The sequence below is a fragment of the Callospermophilus lateralis genome, chromosome 20 (genome assembly GCF_048772815.1).
Source record: "Callospermophilus lateralis isolate mCalLat2 chromosome 20, mCalLat2.hap1, whole genome shotgun sequence".
Lineage (NCBI taxonomy): Eukaryota > Metazoa > Chordata > Mammalia > Rodentia > Sciuridae > Callospermophilus > Callospermophilus lateralis.
In genome coordinates, this window is record NC_135324.1 from 4561381 (window position 1) to 4580809 (window position 19429).

The following is a 19429-nucleotide window of genomic DNA, read 5'->3' on the forward strand; positions in this document are numbered from 1 at the left end:
AGAAGTTACCAAAAGTAACCAAGGAACCAGGGGTGCCCAAGGTGAACTACAGGGCTCATAATTGTCTTTTTTTTTGGGTACTGGGAATTGAACCCTGAGGTCCTTTACCACTGAGCCACATCCCCAGCCCTTTTTATTTTTATTTGGGACAGGGTTTCACTAAGTTTTTTAAAATTTTTATTTGGGACAGGGTTTCACTAAGTTGCTTAGAGCCTACCTGAGTTGCTGAGGCTGGCCTCAACCTTGCAATACTCCTACCTTGGCCTCCCAAGTAGCTGGGATTACAGCCGCTCCCCCGCTCACACACTTTTTTTTAAGGCACATAAAATTGGGCAAGGAGAGATAATGAAGTCACAAACCTCCAAACAGTTGAAAACAAAAAGAAAAGAATCTCACCCTCTCACTCATGATCTTTGTCATATTCATTTTAACAATATATTTTTATCTTAAAATTTTATCTTATATTATCTATATTCTTAAAATTATTCCCTCAAATATTCAAACTACAAATTTAAAACAGTTAACTTTTCTTCCTGTTTTTTTTTTCTTTTTTTTTTTTAGTGCTAGATGCTGAATCAAAGGCCTCATGCATACTAGGCAAGCCCTCTACTACTGAGCCACACTCCCAGCCCCCTGAAATAGTTGATCTTGAATAAATAGTTCTTTAAAAGTTGACTTATATCCTTCTCTATGGGAGTCTTACTTTGTTAAGTCTGCACTTGCCTGGCATGTCTGAGGCACTGGGTTTGATTCTTAGCACCGCGTATAAATAAATAAAAATAAAGGTCTATCAACAACTAAAAAGATATTTTTAAAAACCAACTTTTATTCCTTCCTTAACTAGTGATGCTAGGGCATAAAAACCATAAGGAACCCACAGCACACAATCTTTACAGTTTATTTAAATTTGCAAAGCCTCCAGAAATAATCCCCAATTTTCTTGCTATAGAGCCTACACACACACACACACACTCTCTCTCTCTCTCTCTTTCTCCCATGTTATCTGATCCCTACACAACTAGAGAAGCTCTCCACTCTCCACCCTCTCTCCACTACTCTACCATCACAGATATAAAATCAAAATAAATAGTCATTCATTTAAATTTATGGAAGTCATTTAAATATACCGATACCTTGCATGTTTTGTTCATGTGCTAGTAGTATCTCCTTGAGCCAATGTGCAATGTCATAAAAACCAATAATGGAAGAGTAATGTAATTGCTCAACCACTTTGACACACAAATTCCTCTCCTGGCAATTTATCAGAAGAAAATTACTTTTAAAATTAAATGAAATAAGATGCCTGAAGATATTCATGGTACATAAAAGTATAAGAATAAGCCATAATTGCATAATAGCTAAAAAAATAACCTCAAAACCACCTAAAACCTGGTTTAGGGGATTAGGTGATGTCACTATGCCATCATGGTGGGTTCCAAAAGCCAGGAAAAAAACAAAAGAAAATATATATTGTTTCTAACAGGGAAAGAAGCCAAGTGGAAAAGCTCCAACATACTGTAACTGTCAGTGAATAAAAGAATGTACACAAAGAACTGGAAGAAACTAAGGAAGCAAGAATCATTTTTGTGTGGTTAAGTGTGATCTTTTTTTAAAAAAAAAAGCATATTCATATGGGGCTGGGGTTGTGGTCAGTGGTAGAGCGCTTGCCTTGCACATGCAAGGCCCTGGGTTCGATCCTTAGCACCACATAAAAATAAATAAAATAAAGTTATATTAAAAAAGCATATTCATAGCTTTACAGTAATAAAAATGCCTTAAAAGAAATAGAGGGTTGTAGCTCAGTGATAAATAAATACAAATAAAGGTCTATCAAAAGTAAAGGTAAAGTGGGTACTTTAGCATGCAGAAGGAAGGCCCTGGGTTCAATTCCCTGCACCACTGAGAAAATAAAATTAAGATAAAATGAAAATAGACCCAATAGCCAAAAATTCAAAATCAATTTGTCCTAGTCCCATAATTTTATTTGCTTAAAAAAGAGGACTGGGGAAGGGGAGCAACTGGCATGGTAGTGTCTGTAATCCCAGCAACTTGGGAGGCCAAGGCAGGAATCTTGCAAGTTTGAGGCCAGCCTCAGCAACTCAGCGAGGCTCTAAGCAACTTAGTGAAACCCTGTCCCAAATAAAAATAAAAACAACTATTTGTAATGTACCACCTACTCTGATTTATGATTTTAATAGCATATGGGATCCATGTTTCAGCTCCAAAACCCTCAGCTCATAGCAGCACAGCAGGGCAGGGCGGCTGTACAGAAGGCAGACCTGAACTCGGCACGTGAGTATATACAGAACATACAGAAAATGATAAAGATCACTGGGTCCTATTAGTAATTTACAGAATCATGATTTGCTCCACCCAGTATACCTATAATTGAATTCCTCAGTCATAAAATCATTGAGACCAAACAAGTTCGGATATCTTTTATCTAAGCCCTTTTTCTCCTTTATCATCAGTTAACATATTTCTTATGGCGCTTTTGCTTCTTTTTATAGATTCATTTGTCTTAGTTATAAATTAACCCCACAAGTAACTCTCCCAGTCACCCCAGCTCTGCTGTTTCCTGTGTACCAGGTTTTTTTTTTTTTTTTAATTTCACAACTTATGGTACAGAGGGCTGCTTAAATTGCTAGTTGGCAAATGGTGTCAGAGAGTCCATCTCTAGATTAAAAATCAAAAGCCAAACAAACAAACAAAGGTTCCTAAGGATAAATGTCTCCAATGTCCCCAAACAGAGGACATTGGACACACAGGCAAAGTGGAATGTAACTACAGAAGACTTCTTCTACTATTCTTTTTTTTTTTTTTAAATTTAATTTTTAAAATTGTGGTAAAATATACGCAACATAAAATTCACCACATTAACCATGTATTCCATTATTTAAAGCCATTTTAAAGGGTGCAGGGCTCAGTGGCATTAAGTGTATTCACTAAGTTACATATAACCAATCTCTAAAACGTCATCGTTTTGCAAAACTTGGTACCCATTAAACAGTAACTCCTCATTCCCTGCCCCCCAGCCTCTGAGAACCACCAATCTACTGTCCGTCTCTATGAATTTAACTGCTTTAGGTACATCTTCTGTTATTCCTCTTCTCACCTAATTTTTTTTCAGGGTCAAATTCCAAATACTTAGCATTTCACTTTTCATGCCCAAATCATACAGCTTAGACTACTCAGTTTGAGACACTCAAGTATGTACCTGTCCCTGTCTGGTAAGAGTTCAGTCTATTTTAATTGGCTTTATGCTTTTATTTTTTTAATATTTATTTTTTAGTTGTAGTTGGACACAATACTTTATTTATTTATTTATTCATTCATTTATTTATCTATTTTTATGTGGTGCTGAGGATCGAACCCAGGGCCCTGCATGCGCTAGGCAAGCGCTCTACCACTGAGCCGCCAGCCCTTGGCTTTAGGCTTTTCTAAAGTTAAATCAACTTTTAAGCAGACTTAATGCTGACACTGACTTCCTTGCAGCACCTAATTCCCTTGGACACTTGAATTTACTGAAGTCCTAGACATCTCGCCTGAAGACAGTAGCTGTCTTCTCTCCTCTCACCATTCAAATACAAGACTACAAATTCTAAGTTCTTGGTCAAAGCTTGTCTTGGCTAGTGCAGATTCCTGGGCCAAAAGATTATTTATCAGAATACTTTCCAAGTTTTTTGCACCTTGGCATCTCATCCTGTCACCAACTGAAAACTTTGGAAAGAGGTGGTTCCTAAGCAGACAAAGCTTTGTGGAGTTGTGCGCAATTTTTTATTTTATTTATTTATTTATTTATTTGCTGTGCTGAGACTCACCCTCAGGGCCTCACACATGCTAGGCAAGTGCTCTACCACTGAGCCACAACCCCAGCTCTGGTTTTGTTTCATCTTCTTCTTCTTCTTTTTTTTTTTTTGCAATGCTGGGGACCTCTGCGCATGCCCAGAAAGCTCTGGGGAGCTTTTCTCACTCACAGGTCTTTTGGGGGACTGGAAGTAACTGGCTGGAGCATTAAATAGATGAAGTAGAGACCAAACTTGCAGAGTCAGGGCTGCAGTTTTTATGAAGAGAATCAAGGGAGCAGGGGAACGTCGCTCAGTGGGAGCATGTGCTTAGCACACAGGAGGCCCTGGGTTAGACCTCCAGCACCAAACGAAAACAAACACCAGAAAAAAACAAAACAAAACAAACAAACAAAAAAAAAAAACAAATGAACAAACAGCAAGAACCTAAGAGAATTTTAAAGCCCAGCTCCAGAAACCGTCCTGACCCAAAGAATGCACCTGCTTTGCTCTGAAACTCCAAACACTCAGAAACTCCACTCCATAAATTAGTGAAAACCTAATAAGAAGGATTATTTACTGACTTCAAGGTGACTTTTTAAAAAACATTACCTTGGGGCTGGGCTGTCGCTCACTGGGAGAGAGCCAGCCACCTGTATACACCCCCAGCACAGCATATAAAATAATGTAATGAATAAAAGTATTGCTTGAAATGGTTTAAGGCTTCCAGAAGTTACAAGGCTAGTAGAGAGATTCCATGGACCCTTCAGCCTGCCTCTCCCACAGGTAACAAGTGACAGTGCAGCGGGGACAAGGGCACAAAACTATCAACTACTTTATTTGGGTTCCACCAGCTTTCCCACTCAGGTCCCTTTCCAGTTCTGGGACCTGATCCGGACACCACACTGCACTGAGTTGCACACCTCCTTAGCCGCCTTCAAATCTGTGACAGGTCTTGAGTCTTCAGTTCTGCTGAAGGGCGCTGGTCAGGGTCCTGTAAAATGCCTCGATTTAGGTTTATCTCAGGCTTTCTCAGGACTCCACTGAGCTTGTGGGTTTGCAGAGGAAGAAAAAAGGCAGTGAGGTTCCCTTTCCAGGTCATCCAGGCAGGGGTATGTGAGCTGGAGAGGTCTCACTCCTGTTGGCATTGACCTTGGTCCCGTGGTTACAGTGGGGTCTGCCAGGATTCTCCCTTGAGAACTGGGAGATGGGGTTTTTCCTTTTGTAATTAATACACATTTTGGGGGAAGTACTTTGAGGTTATGCAAATATCCTCTTTCTGTTTACACTCTCACCCTCCCACTGATTTTAGTATTCATGGGTGAAACCTGTCTATAGCAACTGCTGCTATGGTTCTCCGATAATTTTCTATTTTTCGCCTTGCTCGCTCTCTCTCTCTCTCTCTCTCTCTCTCTCTCTGGTACTGGGAATTGAACCCAGGAGTGATTTACCACTGAGTTGTACCCCCAGTCCTTTTTAATTTTTATTTTGAGACAGGGTTGGGGCTTCACTAAGTTGCTGAGGCTGGCCTCTAACTTGTGATCCTCCTGCTTCAGCCTCCTAAGTAAGCCAAGGGTTCCAGGTGTGCCACAGTGCCGGCTCCTTTTACATTTATTCAGTGAAATTTTGTAAGAAAGAGTCCTCCTTATACCCCAGCTACATTTATTTATTTATTTATTTATCCATTTATCAGTCTGGATCAAGTGTACCTACTTTATTTGGGGGTTTCTCATTCAATCCTACAGTTGTTTTATTGCACTGATTGTTCCAGTTTCAGCCACTGTGCGTTCTTCCTGCTTCCGCCCGACCCCCCCTTGAGCACGTCCTTACCTTTTGGTACCACGAGACCTTCCAGGCTCAGCTGTATTATTGCCCTTGCTCTGGTCTTGGAATCAATTCTTATAGGGAAAATGGTTCTGAAACCCACAATCTGGCTTAGTAGTGGGGAGGCACTACTTGTAGGCCCTCTCCGGAGGCAAAGCTAAGAAACATACATTTGTATAGAGAAACCCCAAAATACACCTCTGTATTGACTTCTCCATCTACCTACCTGGTCACTCTTTCTTCAATGCTGTGGATTCAATTCTCCTGTGAATTTCAGGAAAAATGAGCCATCCTGTGACCTTCCTTAGTGACTGCCACCAAGAGTTAAGCCTACGTAAAACTTAAAGGGACTTCTGTCTCTCTGCCTTCCCCAGATACACCTGGGGACTAAGAACTGGCTTAGGACCCTAAGACACCAGGTCTCAGAGGTGTAAATTCTCAATGGGGGACTTTCCAAGAACCTGCCCTGAAGCCCCTGAGATCACACCCCAATCGAAGTCGGTCCCAGGGAGGAAGCGGTTTCAGTGTAGGGTACCAGCTACAACTCAGCAGCCTCCTTCCTAGAAAGAAGCGTCCGGTATCTTCTTTGTGATCAGAGACAATGGTTGCCTGGTCTACGGGGAACCAAGCAAGATATCTTGATTTTTACCTTAATTTAATTATAAGTATCATATGAACCCCAAATAATGTACTTATGATTACTATCTGGGTAGAAAAATAAAAGGAATGTAAAAAAGTTATTAAAGAGACTTATTTTTAAAGACTGGTATTATTTCTCAATTCCCAGGCCTTTTTCTTACCTTTTTTTTTTTTTTCTTCCTTAGACAAATCTGTTACTGTGAACTCCAAATGACTGGTATATTATACAGCAGAAAGTATTGTGATAGTCAAAAATAAAAGCTCTTAAAAAAATCGACAGTAAAATACCACAAAGAACTGGCATGTCCTTTAAAAAGAATACTTTTAAATGCAAATTTAGTATGATAAATTCTGATTTTACCTACCGTGAAAGGGCAATCCTGTTTCAGCAGAGGGTCTTCTTGTTGTGTATCTGGGGTTCAGAGTTGGTTTCTTTCAAATCTGGACTATTAAAAAGAAACAAGGTATTTCAATATGCACACATATTCAAAATCCCTAGATACCTAGGCTGCCAAAATGTATACACACAAATAAATGGATTTTCTCTGCTGGATTTCATTCTGAACATTTGCTCTCCCTGAGCCTCATAGCCCCTAGAAGTAACCAACAAACCACCAAATGACTCATCATAAATCATGCAGGGCTGCAGGATATTCTTGTAGTTATTTCATAAAAGAGACGTATTTTGGATTCACTTCTCTTACTTTCCTAGTTTGGTTACTAACAAGAGGCAAAACTTTTTTTTTTTTTTTTTTAATCTCATCCATCTTATATGTCAAACTAATATGGATACCCACATTATTGGGCAGACTTACGGAAAAATAGGTCTTAAAGGGGTTTCATAACCTCGAAAGAGGGCTGGGGATGTGGCTCAGTGGTAGAGTGCTTGTCTAGCAGAGGTAAAGGCCTGGGTTCCGTCACCAGCACCACAAGGGAAAGAAAAAAAAAAAAAAAACCTCAAAAGATATTGAAAAAAAATGTTGTACGTGGTAAACTTGGTACTTATTGAAATGCAACTTCATCTAGATGGCACATGGTTGGTGAGCCTCACGTATGTAGTACGGAAATGAGCCACACCATTTAGGCAGGGTAGGTACAACACACCCCCCACACAGCAGATGTTTCAGAAGAAGATCCAGAAAGCAGATTTCTAAATAAAGGATTCACATCCTTGCTCTCTTATGAAGGGCTCAGGGATCCTAGAACAGTTTACTCCATAAAGACAAAACAGCACTTAATGCCAAAGCCTCATCAGGTGGGTCTAAAGAGTGTGAGCATCTATACCCAATGTTTGCACAGTAGAACCTCCACAGAAACCTCTAAATCTCTCTCTCTCTCTTTTTTTTAATTTGGTACCTTTTAATTTGGAATTTATCAGAACTCATCTGCAACCTGATGCATGACGTATATGCAGAAGACTGGGAAGATATGCCGCAGTCTGGCTGGGCACAAATCAAGAGCCACTCAAGCAGGAACAAACTTTATTTCCGAACTCCCGTGAAAGCCACCAACCGGAAAAATCCCTCCTCCGGCACTTCCCCAACCAATGTGAACTCCCCAGGAATCCCGGAGAACTCCAAAGCAGCCCGCGCCTGAGGCAGACAGCAGGGGTCTAATATACAATTGAATACACAGCTTAACATAACCACCATCATCTCAATGGCTTGCTGGCAACACCTCTCATCCACTCCTTTCTGGCAAGTCACTGCAACTGGCTATCGCTCTCAGCAAAGATAAGCAGTTTTCCCACCTAATTTCTAATGTGAAGGAATGTGAACTATAGCCAATGTATATGGTTTTGACTTTCTAGCAGTGTTTAGTGCTTCTGCTTGGGAGCTGAAAACCTCTTGATGAAAACTGAGTCTCAACAATAAAGCAGCTATTCTGTTTTCAGGATGGGACGTGGTCGTTTACAGAGACAGCTAATTTGTCAGTGCTGTCTGCCTGCATGTTCTGTATTCTCTGGATGTGACAGCCGACCTGTATCACAGCCATTTACAGAAACACTATTTTAGTTAGTATAAAATGAAAGTATATCCATATCAAATCTGTTCTTTACACCATATGTGTATAACACATGAAGTCAGCTTTTTATGCTTAACACAGCTTTGAAAAGGGCTCAAATGTGTGAAAATAAACAATTTAATTAATATGAATTAAATATTATCATGTTAATTAAAAATCGTAATGTTAACAAATAAAAATATCTGTCCGAAAACTTAAACAACACTGATTCCAGGTTAAGATTATGTCATGGTAGCTTTCCTTACTACCTGTCCCCCCTTTCCATTGGAAATACATGCGAATTTATTAAGAAGTAGCAAGAAAGTAAAGATTTGGTGGAAACTGCTGCCTGTTCCTAGCTTGTAACCTCAAGAGTTGGATCCAAGAGAAAACTGGGCTGAATCCTAGGATTTTCAGAGGCAGACAGAATCCTCCACGCTCCTGAGAGCAGAACTCTCCTTTCTCTATATCTATATCTGTTCAGAATTGCACTGTATCTTGGAAGGTACAGACTGCAGAGATAAAATAGAGTAGGGCAGAGACAAGATGGTTCTGGGGTGATATCTATACCAGGGATTATATGCTCTGTCTGGTCAGTTAAATACAGATGGGTTGATACTTATTAGTGATAAATCCCCTTTACCCAGCCCTGTAAGCCAGAGATCTGGCTGTGAAGACAAAAGGGAATCACCTCACCCTTTAACAAAATGCACACTACAGGGGCTGTTCATATTACTTATCCAACTCTTTTATATCTAAGTTTTTTTATTTTGGCAGAATCTTCTTAAATTTACTCAGACCAATCTGACTGAAGTGGAATAAATGGTAAAAATTGACCATAGAAATAGAAAAATAATTACCAATAGAAACAATTGAAAATTTATCAAACAATAATTTCTGGGAAAAGCCCTGATCCTAGACAATCTTTTTTTTTTTTTTTTTTTGATACGGGGATTGAAATCAGGGGTACTGGACCACTGAGCCACATTCCCAGTCCTATTTTGTGTGTTTTTTTTTTTTTTTTTAATTTAGAGAACAGGGGCTGAGTTGCTTAGCACCTCACTTTTGGCTAAGACTGGCTTTGAACTCGAGATTCTCTCGTCTCAGCCTCCCAAGCTGCTGGGATTACAGATGTGTACCACCGAGCCCAGCCCTACACAATCTGATAGGTGAATTTTTTTTCAAACTTTCCAGGAAGAGACTTAAAAGTGTTTCTGATTGTACACAATGTAGAACAAATAAGAGAAGGAAAAAAAAGTGTCTCTGAGTACAAAAAATTACAATGACCAAATTAATTTCCCCAAAATAGCATAATAATGATCTGAAAACCTGACAAAAAGAGAAAAAACATCAATTCTATGTGTTAATATTGATTCAAAATTATAAGTAAGGGCTGGGGATGTGGCTCAAGCGGTAACGCGCTCGCCTGGCATGTGCGGGGCGCTGGGTTCAATCCTCAGCACCACATAAAATAAAAAATAAAGATGTTGTGTCCACCGAAAACTGAAAACTAAATATTAAAAAAATTCTCTCTCTCTCTAAAAAAAAAATATAAGTAAAATGCTAACGGAAGAATTCAACAGGCCTGGGGATGTAGCTCAGTGATAGCACACTTGCCTAGCATGTATGAGGCCCTGGGTTCTACCCCTGGCACTAAAAAACTCCAAAACCCAAAACTGAAAAACTTCAACAGTACACTAAAAGGATATAGTTGGATTATCTCAGAAAGGTGAAGAAAATTTATAAATTTCCTGGGTCACACCTGTAATTCTTGTGACCCGGAGGCTGAGGTAGGAGTATCACAAGTTTGAGGCTAGCCCCAGCAGTTTAAGTGAGACCCCGTCTGAAAATAAAAAATTAAAAAGGGCTAGAGATGTAGCTCAGTGGTAGAGTTGGTTCAATCTCCAGTTTGGTACCTCCCTCCACAAAAAAGTCACTGTAGTAGGTCAAATTTCAAAAGGAACCATATGATTACACCAAAAAAGCAAAAAAAAAAAAAAGGTACTTAATAAAATTCAACCTTATTGGCAGTATTTCCTGTAAAAGGATATTAAAACTTCTTAAAACTTTAATAACAATAATGTTTGTCTCAAACTTAACCAGTGACATCTTAATTGTGAAATATTCTAGCAGCATTAGCCAAGGTATATGCTACAAATAACTAGTTCCTCTTCCAACAGAAGAGGTTCCACCAGAAAATAAATTTGCATGTGGTATCCACTTCTGGATATTGACAAAGTACATCGGCTCTGTGCACACTTTGTAAGCTCTGCAGTTAAATACAAAACACCATCAACAACAATTTGCTTAACTTTATTGGTCTCAAACACTTGTCAGGGCACTGTCTGTTATTCTCCTCCTCTACCCACTCTTCCACGCTGTTGTCTTCCCATTGAAATTCAAGTACCACCAACAAGCTGTCTTCTTGCTCAATTCATTAGACCTCTTGATTTTCACTCTATTTTTCTAATGGTGTGCTGATAAATGTTTGACTGACTCTCCTGGCATGAGGGAAAAAAATGCTCTGATTTGTAGATTTGCTATCTTCTATGGCGTAAAGTCTTCCAGTGGGACTAGAAGCTACCAACATGTCACCCAGCACAGCTTGGTGCAGTAACACACAACATGGTCAATGAAGCGCTGTCCACCACACAGGTACAATTTCCCCAGCAATTCCCCACAATGTGGAATAATTACAAAGTGATGCGGTTTGCATATGTACCCTTGTTTTTAATACAACCTGTTTAATACTAAATGTATACAATTTAATTCTCAATAATGGATCTGCATAAACACTGGATCCTTACAATCCTGAAAATTCAGCAAATGACTTCCTTGAGCTGGTCTGAACTGGTTCCAGCACGTCATTATCTTTGTCTCAGAAGCACTGAGTATACCATTCCTGCTGGGCATGCTGGCTGGTGCCTGTAATCCCAGGTACTTGGGACCCTGAGGCAGGAGGGTCACAAGTTTGGGATCAGCCTGGGCAACCCAAAATGAAATCTACAAAAACGTGGGTCTGTGAGTGTAGCTCAGTGATAGAGCACTTGTCTAGCATGCACAAGACCCTGGGTTCAAACCCCAGCACAGAGAAATAATTTTTTTCTATACTACTCAAGAAACTGTCTCCTCTCTTAGCTCCCCAGAAATCAGATTCTCCTGATTCTCCCCCCATCTTATGACCACTTTTGAGTCCTGATACCTCTTCTGAGATTTTTCTGTTGCATGGGCTCTTTCTTCTCTTCTGTCTCTTCTTGCCCTCAGCACACTCCCCTTGATTTTTTTCAGGCGGCATTTTCTCAAAAGGGGGAAGGTGGAAGGATGCAAACATTTCCAAATGACTAATTTTTATCCCAAACTAAACACAGCCAGAGCTCCTCGTATAGGGGCTCTGCATCCTCAGATTCAATCAACTATGGATTGCAAATGTTTTTAAAAACTCCATCTGTACTTAACAGGTGTATAGATTACAATACAGTGTAACCACTATTTGCACAGCATTCACATTGTATTAGGTAATTTACATCATCAAGAGATGATTAAAGTATACAGGAAGCCAGGCAGAGTGGCACATGCCTGAAACCCCAGCCCCTCAGGAGGCTGAGGCAGGAGGATCACCAGTTTGAGGACAATCTTAGAAACTAAGAGGTACCCTGTCTTACAAAAATAAAAAAATAAAAAGGACTGAGGATGTATCTTAGTGGTAGAGCACCCCTGGGTTCAACCCCTAGTATCAAACAAAGAAGCAAACAAAAAAAATCCACACATACAGGAAGGATGTGGGTAGGTGACATGCCAATTGTTGAGATATTTTATAGAAGGGACTTGAGCATCTGGGGATTTGGGTACCCTAGTTGTGTTGTTCTGGGACCAACCTCTGTGGATTCCAAGGTACAATTATATCTGGGTCTGCCACTGCCCTGTCCCCACTCTGCTACAGCTGAGAGATTCCATCAGAGAATAGAACCCAACATGGGCCAATCACATCATTCCCCAGATTTTTACAATAGTCATACAAAATTTACTATTCAGTTGACTTCCATATCCTCAGATAATGAAGTAAGTCTGTTTGCATTAAGAGGAATTTGGGGGCAGGGGACACACAGAAACAGGGACAGAAAAATGGGGGAGGGTTTTTTTAATAGTGGTTGGTTTTAAGTGATGGTAGATTTGCTGAATATAATTAATGATTTGGTATCTAATTTACCTTGTCACAAGCAACAAGAACAGGGACTGTTCTTTCAAGTGACTTACGACTTAGAAGACACAAACCTGATTTGCAGTGAACCAGAACAACTCGAGTTTAAATCTAATCCAGGTTACACCTGAATATGGTTACGTTTGTGTGGCTCTAATTGTTCCTGTGGAATGGTCGTGGGGGGTGTGTGCAGACATCTCATGCTCTGGAAAGTCAAATGCTGGAAAATTAGGCTCTTGTGCAAGACAGGGTGACTACGTTTAGACTGTTTGGGTTCAAGACAGTTCAGGCCTTGTTTGATCACCTGGCAGGTTATTTTGCCTCTCTCTACCTATTTCTTCCTCTCACCTTGATAGCATATACCTTATATTGTTGTTGGAAGAATAAAATGAGGTAATGTATGTTGTGGTCTTCAAATCCAACATAGAACTAATAAGTGCTCCATAACTATTAAACACTGCTATCAAGAGCTAGTTGACATCTTTGGTGCTTGAGTTAATTAAGAAACAGATTTTTTTAGAAAGATGGTTAAAAGACAATTTGGCTTAGGATTTTATCTGTGGGATAGACTAAAGGAAAAGTGGGGGGCGGGGTAACAATGAATGGAAAGAAAGGGATCTCCAAACATGAAATCATATGGTTCCATTTATAAATCAACTGTAAACTAAGTTGTCCTAATGAGTTATTTAACTCCCAAACGTCATGGGTGCTATTGAGGATCAGGACGTAGAACGAGACTATAGAAGTAAAATATTAAAGTGACAATTATTTGTGGAGCATCTGCTATTTGTTAGCAGGGTTGTGGACGAGGGGGGGCAACAGGATGAACAAAACAGACAAATATTCTAGCTCTTGTGCAACTGCCCATATGAAGACACAATAAAAACATTATATGCTGAAGGATCATCTGCTGTATGTGCTGTTTGGAAAAAAATGGAGTAGAAACAAAGGTTGTTAAGACGATCAGGAGTTCCCTCGACAATCCACGGTGCTTTTACAACGTTTTATTGGGCAAGGCCTCTTGACCCAGGTCTGCCCAATGAAGGACTAGTCATTTAATACTTTAAAAAAGAAATCAATGAAAACTCATTTATGAGTGATGCCCAATTGTATTTTGTCTCACAAAGAACAACATAAACATGTTGTTTGTGTAAAATTCAGAATAAAAAATCCTTGTATGTATCATTTGATTAGCAGATTTTTTAAAAGATGTCTTTTCTGTGTTAAAGACTGAACCAAAGACACAGGCACTGAGAAACAGGAAAAGGGAAAGAGTCATGGGGTGGGAATGTGGTGGGGGGGACAGAGAGAAAAAAAGGAGGAGGAAAAAGAAGAATACAGGAAGCACTGGGCATGGAAAAGGTGGGAGGGGAAGAAGGAAGTAGAACCAGCTCTAGTGCAAGAACAGAGAGGGAAGTGGACGGAGAGAAGGAGGAGGGAAGGAAAGGAAAGAGAAAAAGAGAGAGAGGCCCAGAAACCCAGAATCACCAGGGGGGAATAACTTTTGCATGTTGAAAGCTCAGCCATTCGCTTTGGATATAAGCACTGGAATTGGTCTTTACTGACATTTTAAATATTGTGTGTGGAAAGGAAGAAGGCACAGACTCTACTTGGCCCAAGAGTCTTCCCATTGCTCACCCCACAAAAATGCCATGTTAAAGAAACTCTCTTTGCTTTTCTTTAAACTCATGCTCTCCAAACCTCTGTTCCTATGCTCGTGCTATTTTTTCTACTGGGAATGTCCCGTCCATCGCCTCATGTCACCAAACAATATTCAATAAATATTTTATTGAGTACCTATTATATATCAGGCACTGTTCTAGGCGCATGTCAAAAAGGTACACATATTTTAAAGATCGGTATTTGTAGTTTTAATAATACACAATGAAATGAGCTATTTTTAACCCCATATTAGCCTTTGAGTGAATATTTTCTTCTACAACTAACATTTTTCTTCTGATATCTTGAGCACTACAGTAATCCTTATGAAAAGAATGTCCCTTATTTGAGCTAAAAACGTTCCGGAATTTTCCCCCAAATAAGAGTGAGGATTATCATTCCTACAAAAGGATGAGGGCTCCATCTAGGAAGTTCAAGTACTGCAAAAACTAGCTGACAGTCACAATCCAACATTTGTAGTGACTAAGTCAAATGGGTTGAATAATAAAAGTTATTTCAACTCCCACCCATTATCAAAAATGGCAACCCAGAGACATCCCCCAAAGGGGAGACATGCTGGTTCTTGTTCAATCATGACGTTACATCACAGGAGCAACAACAAAATGATTTAAAGGTCAGCAGCTTGGCTGTAATTTATGTAACTTGCTTCTGCAGAAATTTGCATTACTTGTGAAAAACATCACGTGAAAGAGGAACTTACTATAAATATAAAGGCTGGAAATAAATGAATGGCTGAGAAGGCTCTGGAGAATAACTTCTTTAAAAAGAATTGGGGAACTGGGTGGCTGGGGGTGTAGCTCGGTGGTAGAGCACATGCTTAGCATGCAGGAGGCCCTGGGTTCTATCCCCAGGGCTTGCAAGATCAAAAAGTGTAACTAACTCTAAGATGCATGTATAAACCTAATTTGCATATACCTTGACATAAATGCAATTACAAGTACCGATGGACATGACCAGACACTTAGTATATATTGATATTTTAAGATAGCAAGTTACCAAGGAAATGTATTCTACTAAGCCAGTATTATAGAATAAGGAATTAGTGTTCCTTGGGGTAGGATGTGACCTTATAAGTCACCTACCTTCATTTCTCCCACCAAGGCAAGACTTCCTAGCAGATGGTCACTTGGACTTGTGAATGAAAAGGTCTAATGACAAAGTATTTTCTTTCTCCAGAGGCGTCCTGTCCCACTATTGGATGGCTGTGGTGACTCGCATTCTTTCCTTATCCTGAGTCCCGCTGATACTTTTCAGCTCTTCTTTGACAATGAAGGACGATGCAGTGGCTGTCTGTCTTCCTGACTGCTCTAGTCTCTGTGTCCAGCAAATGAAGTGGCACACAGTGACCACAAACAAACAAGAACTGCCCTCCAGAACTCAGCCACCAGGTCATTCAGTTCATCATTTGGCATGGTGGTCCTCTAAGTCTGGGATGAACTAAGAATTTTTTTATTCCTTGCTCTACTGTGGATACCCTTATAAAAGGCAAAATCGTGACAATATAAATATTTTAGAATACTCATCCTCGAATCTGTTCTTAACTTGTGCCAGGCCAGTAGTCAACAACGTGTGGAGCAGCAATGACCCACAGACTATACCTTGAGTGTCAGTCTGCTACGGAGCATGGCCCCCATCTCCCCTTCCTCCTGGTTCCTACAGGCCCCTCTAACATGTTAGGTCCAGATTTTGCAACAGTTTTCTGACTGTCCTCCTTGCATTCAACTGCTAACTTAATCTTCTGATTAAATCATCTCACTCTTCTTCTTAAGACCTGGAATCTCCTGACTTCTTATAAGATAAATCTCATACTCCTTTCACCTACATTCCAGACCTTTTATCATCAAACCGAAAAATCTCTATTTGCAACCATTTTTTCTTACTTCTTATAACCCTGAAATAGCCACCTCAAATTGCTTGATTTCTGAAAAGCTTCTCCAATGTTGTGCTTATTCACTAGTCACTATTCCAGGTTTGGGGGGTTTCTTTTTTTTCTCCTTTTCCTTTCCTTTCTTCTTCTTTTTTATCCCCGACCCCAAGCACTGAGGATTGAACCAGTGCTACATCCCTGGCCCAATCATTGCACGTACTGGCTGTCCGTCTTCCTGACTGCTGTAGTTTCCGTGTCCAGCAAATGAAGTGGCACACAGTGACCACAAACAATTTCAATACATATGGGTAAGGATCCGAGCAGGGAAACTGGTTAGTTAGGATATTCTTAAAGCAGGGCAACCACGGGTAGGGGATGTAGATTGGTGACAAAGTACTTGTCTAGCATGCACAAGGCCCTGGGGTTTGATCCCCAGCATAAAAAAAAAAAAAAAAAAGTTGTGCAGTAACCTCCTCTATGTGGTTCCAAAACATCTTCATCACCTCCAGAGGAAATCCTGTATCCATTAAGCAGTCGCTCCCCTTCCTTTTCCCCATCCCTGGCAACCACTAATCTGCTGACTGTTTCTCTACAGAATGAGCAACTCTGGATAATCCATACAAATATGCAAATGGAGCTGGGGTGGTGGCTCAGTGGTAGAGCGCTCACCTAGCATGTGTGAGGCACTGGGTTCGATCCTCAGCACCTCATATAAATAAATAAAATAAAGGCATTGTGTCCATCTGCAACTAAAAAAATATTTTAAAAAATATGCAAATGGAATCATACTTGGATGCCCTGATTTCTTTCTCTGCAAATGAAAAAAAAAATTTTTTTTTTTCTCAAGGCTACCTCGTCCATCTTGAACTTTCAAAGTCTAGTTCAATTCTTCCCAGCTTCTCCACAAGGCTTTTTCTGGCTCTCCCCATCCTCCCCTCCACCAGTATCTGAATCCTTCTCTGATTTTTTCCTAGCATTCATTTCCGGCCTTACTTATTTCAGCCCTGAATCATACACTGCTGTGAATTGTGGGTTAACTAATTCGACTAAGTTCTTTCGGATGGATGCAGATTACAGGGTCCTGGCTAAGGAGCTCTGGGGTCTTTCCATGAGCACAGACAGCACCTACCTGAACAGGTGTGCCATCTGTTGTGTTGGGCACTGCCAGGGAGAGTAATGCATTAAGAAAGCCAAAGTCTGGATAATCAAGAGAAAGCCTCAGACTTCTGCTTCATCCTTCCTTCAACCTCCTTCTCTCTAAAGTCAAGAGTCTCCTTCTGTCTGCCGGGGCACTTCTTTGCCCTTTTAGCTGAACAGGTGTGGGAGCAGACAAGAAATGCTGGGTTGCCCAAGGGCGGAGAGGGTGGCAGCTCCCTGCACTGATCTTTCACAAACAGACTCCTACCTTCGTCCTATATCCACAGATGAAGCTCTGTCAGAAAGAGTTGGTGACCAGAGATGTCACAAGTTGCTGTAAAATAAGCCTCCTCCATTTGTTTTGCTTTTCTATGTCAATCAGTTTGCCTGGTGTTTTGATGGGAAGTTGTTCCTAAATACAGTTCTTCCTGGTAAAGGAGATGAATGCTAAATAATTACGGTGATAGTACTTGTGATTCATGTATGAAGTAGCTGAGCAATTAAATTGTTTTATAAAGTATAAACAAGCAAATAGGTCAAAACTTGATAGGGTTTTATCTAACAGGACAAAATGTATGAAAGGGAACCAGTTTATTTTATGCATGAATAATATGTATGAATAACCTGTTGTATTTTGCATCATTATAAAACTTTTTTTTCCAGGTGTAGCACTAACCAGAATTTTTGTAACAGTTGCCTTTGGAAGCCTCCAAACAGGAATGTGAAACAGTGCTCTGGCCCTTAGGCCATTAAAAAAACCTGTTCTTCTGACCAGGACAACTAAGGATCCCACAAAAGAAGGCTGAAGTCTATAATTAACTTTTTTTTTTTTCCCTTTTTGTATCCCATTTTGCCTGCTTTACAGTAATGAAATGGAAATTTATTTTGGCATGAATTTCAAATCATTATGTACCTTAAAATGTTATATAAAATGGAAATTAACATTTTAACGAGCAATGCAGGGAATTCCCCCAAAATGTGGGAAACAGTAGCACTGAGAATTGCACATGATACTGAAAAAGCACATATTCCTCAAAATAAAGTCAATAGAATAATATAAATAATATGGAAATAATATGCATCAGGCCATAAATTAAGAAACGTATGCAGTGCACGTTTGTTAGAAGAATGAGGAAAACTACAATATGCATTCCTGTTCTCTAGGAATTAACAATTTTTCGTGGTATACAGAACTTATATTTAAAAATTAAAACATGTGGTGGCAAATCAGCAAATATAATGTGTAACATGGAATATGGGGTGCATTCGATTTCATTTCAGCAAAGATTTGTCTTGTAATGTTTCGCTTAATCTAAGATTAAAACTAATTTGTGTCTTCTGGAATCAAAAGCTGGTAGCCAAGGTAAATATTTCCTATATATGTATGGCAAAGGGAATCAACCTGACAATTAAATGTTAATGTTCATAATAAAAAACAAATTCATTGTATGTGTGTCTGTATTTGTTAAGATCAAAGACTGTTCTACCAGGCACAGGCAAACAGGTGGTGTGAATTGTGTGAATGGCCTAAAGACACAACCACAACAACACACATGTTCAATCAGTCATTTTCTCAACTTTTATTGAGCTGTGGATATTTGTCAGGCCAGTGCTAGGTGCTAGTTCATTTAGTCAGCATGTTGGAATCTCTAGTCTTAAAAACTCCAGTGTGACCATTTATAAGGTTAGTTTCTCAGAAGGGCTGATTTTGACTTCCACATAAGGATACATAATGCTAAGAGGTCAATCAAAAATGTGGAGTTTGTGGAATTAAATTAGCAAAAATTTGAAAGCTTTGGTTAAATCTGCATTGAGGTGTGCTCAACATCCCATGGCACTGTATACGTGATAGAACTAATCCTGTGTAACTTCCTATAAATTCCTCCAAATTTTATTTTCCTTATCTTTGCCCCCATTTCAGGTTCAGAATTTATTTCTAAGTAGTCAACAGGATATTTTATGACAATTTAAAAACAAAACTGAAATGGTTATTAGACAACCTGTGAGTATAGAAACTGGAAGTGGCTACAATAATTTGATCAAAGGATGATTATTTAAAACAGGATATGGGTCTCCTTGTACTCACATATTATATTCTAAATATGTAAAAGTCCTTCGGAGGCTTTTAAAGCTCACTATTCATTTTTATCTTAGAGTGCATGGGTAGAACAGATTCAATGTGATGATACCTTAAAGAACAAATCTTTACCTCCAATAGCCAACTTCATTTGCCAAGGAAAAAATGTGTTTTATTTTAATGGGATATTCTCAGTGAACTTTGTTTTATATTTTTGT

General features: G+C 39.6%; 1 protein-coding gene across 4 annotated transcripts in view; it reads right to left on the reverse strand.

The window, feature by feature from the left end:
• The window catches only part of Pparg (peroxisome proliferator activated receptor gamma), a 140097-nt gene that overhangs the window by 108820 nt on the left and 11848 nt on the right, over positions 1 to 19429 (reverse strand). For 2 of the 4 annotated variants that reach the window (XM_076841041.1, XM_076841040.1), the window contains exon 2: positions 6614 to 6694. The gene's annotated coding sequence lies outside the window, so the exon portion shown is untranslated. The remainder of the gene's footprint in view (positions 1 to 6613; positions 6695 to 19429) is intronic. The other 2 variants (XM_076841043.1, XM_076841042.1) reach the window with 1 other exon arrangement.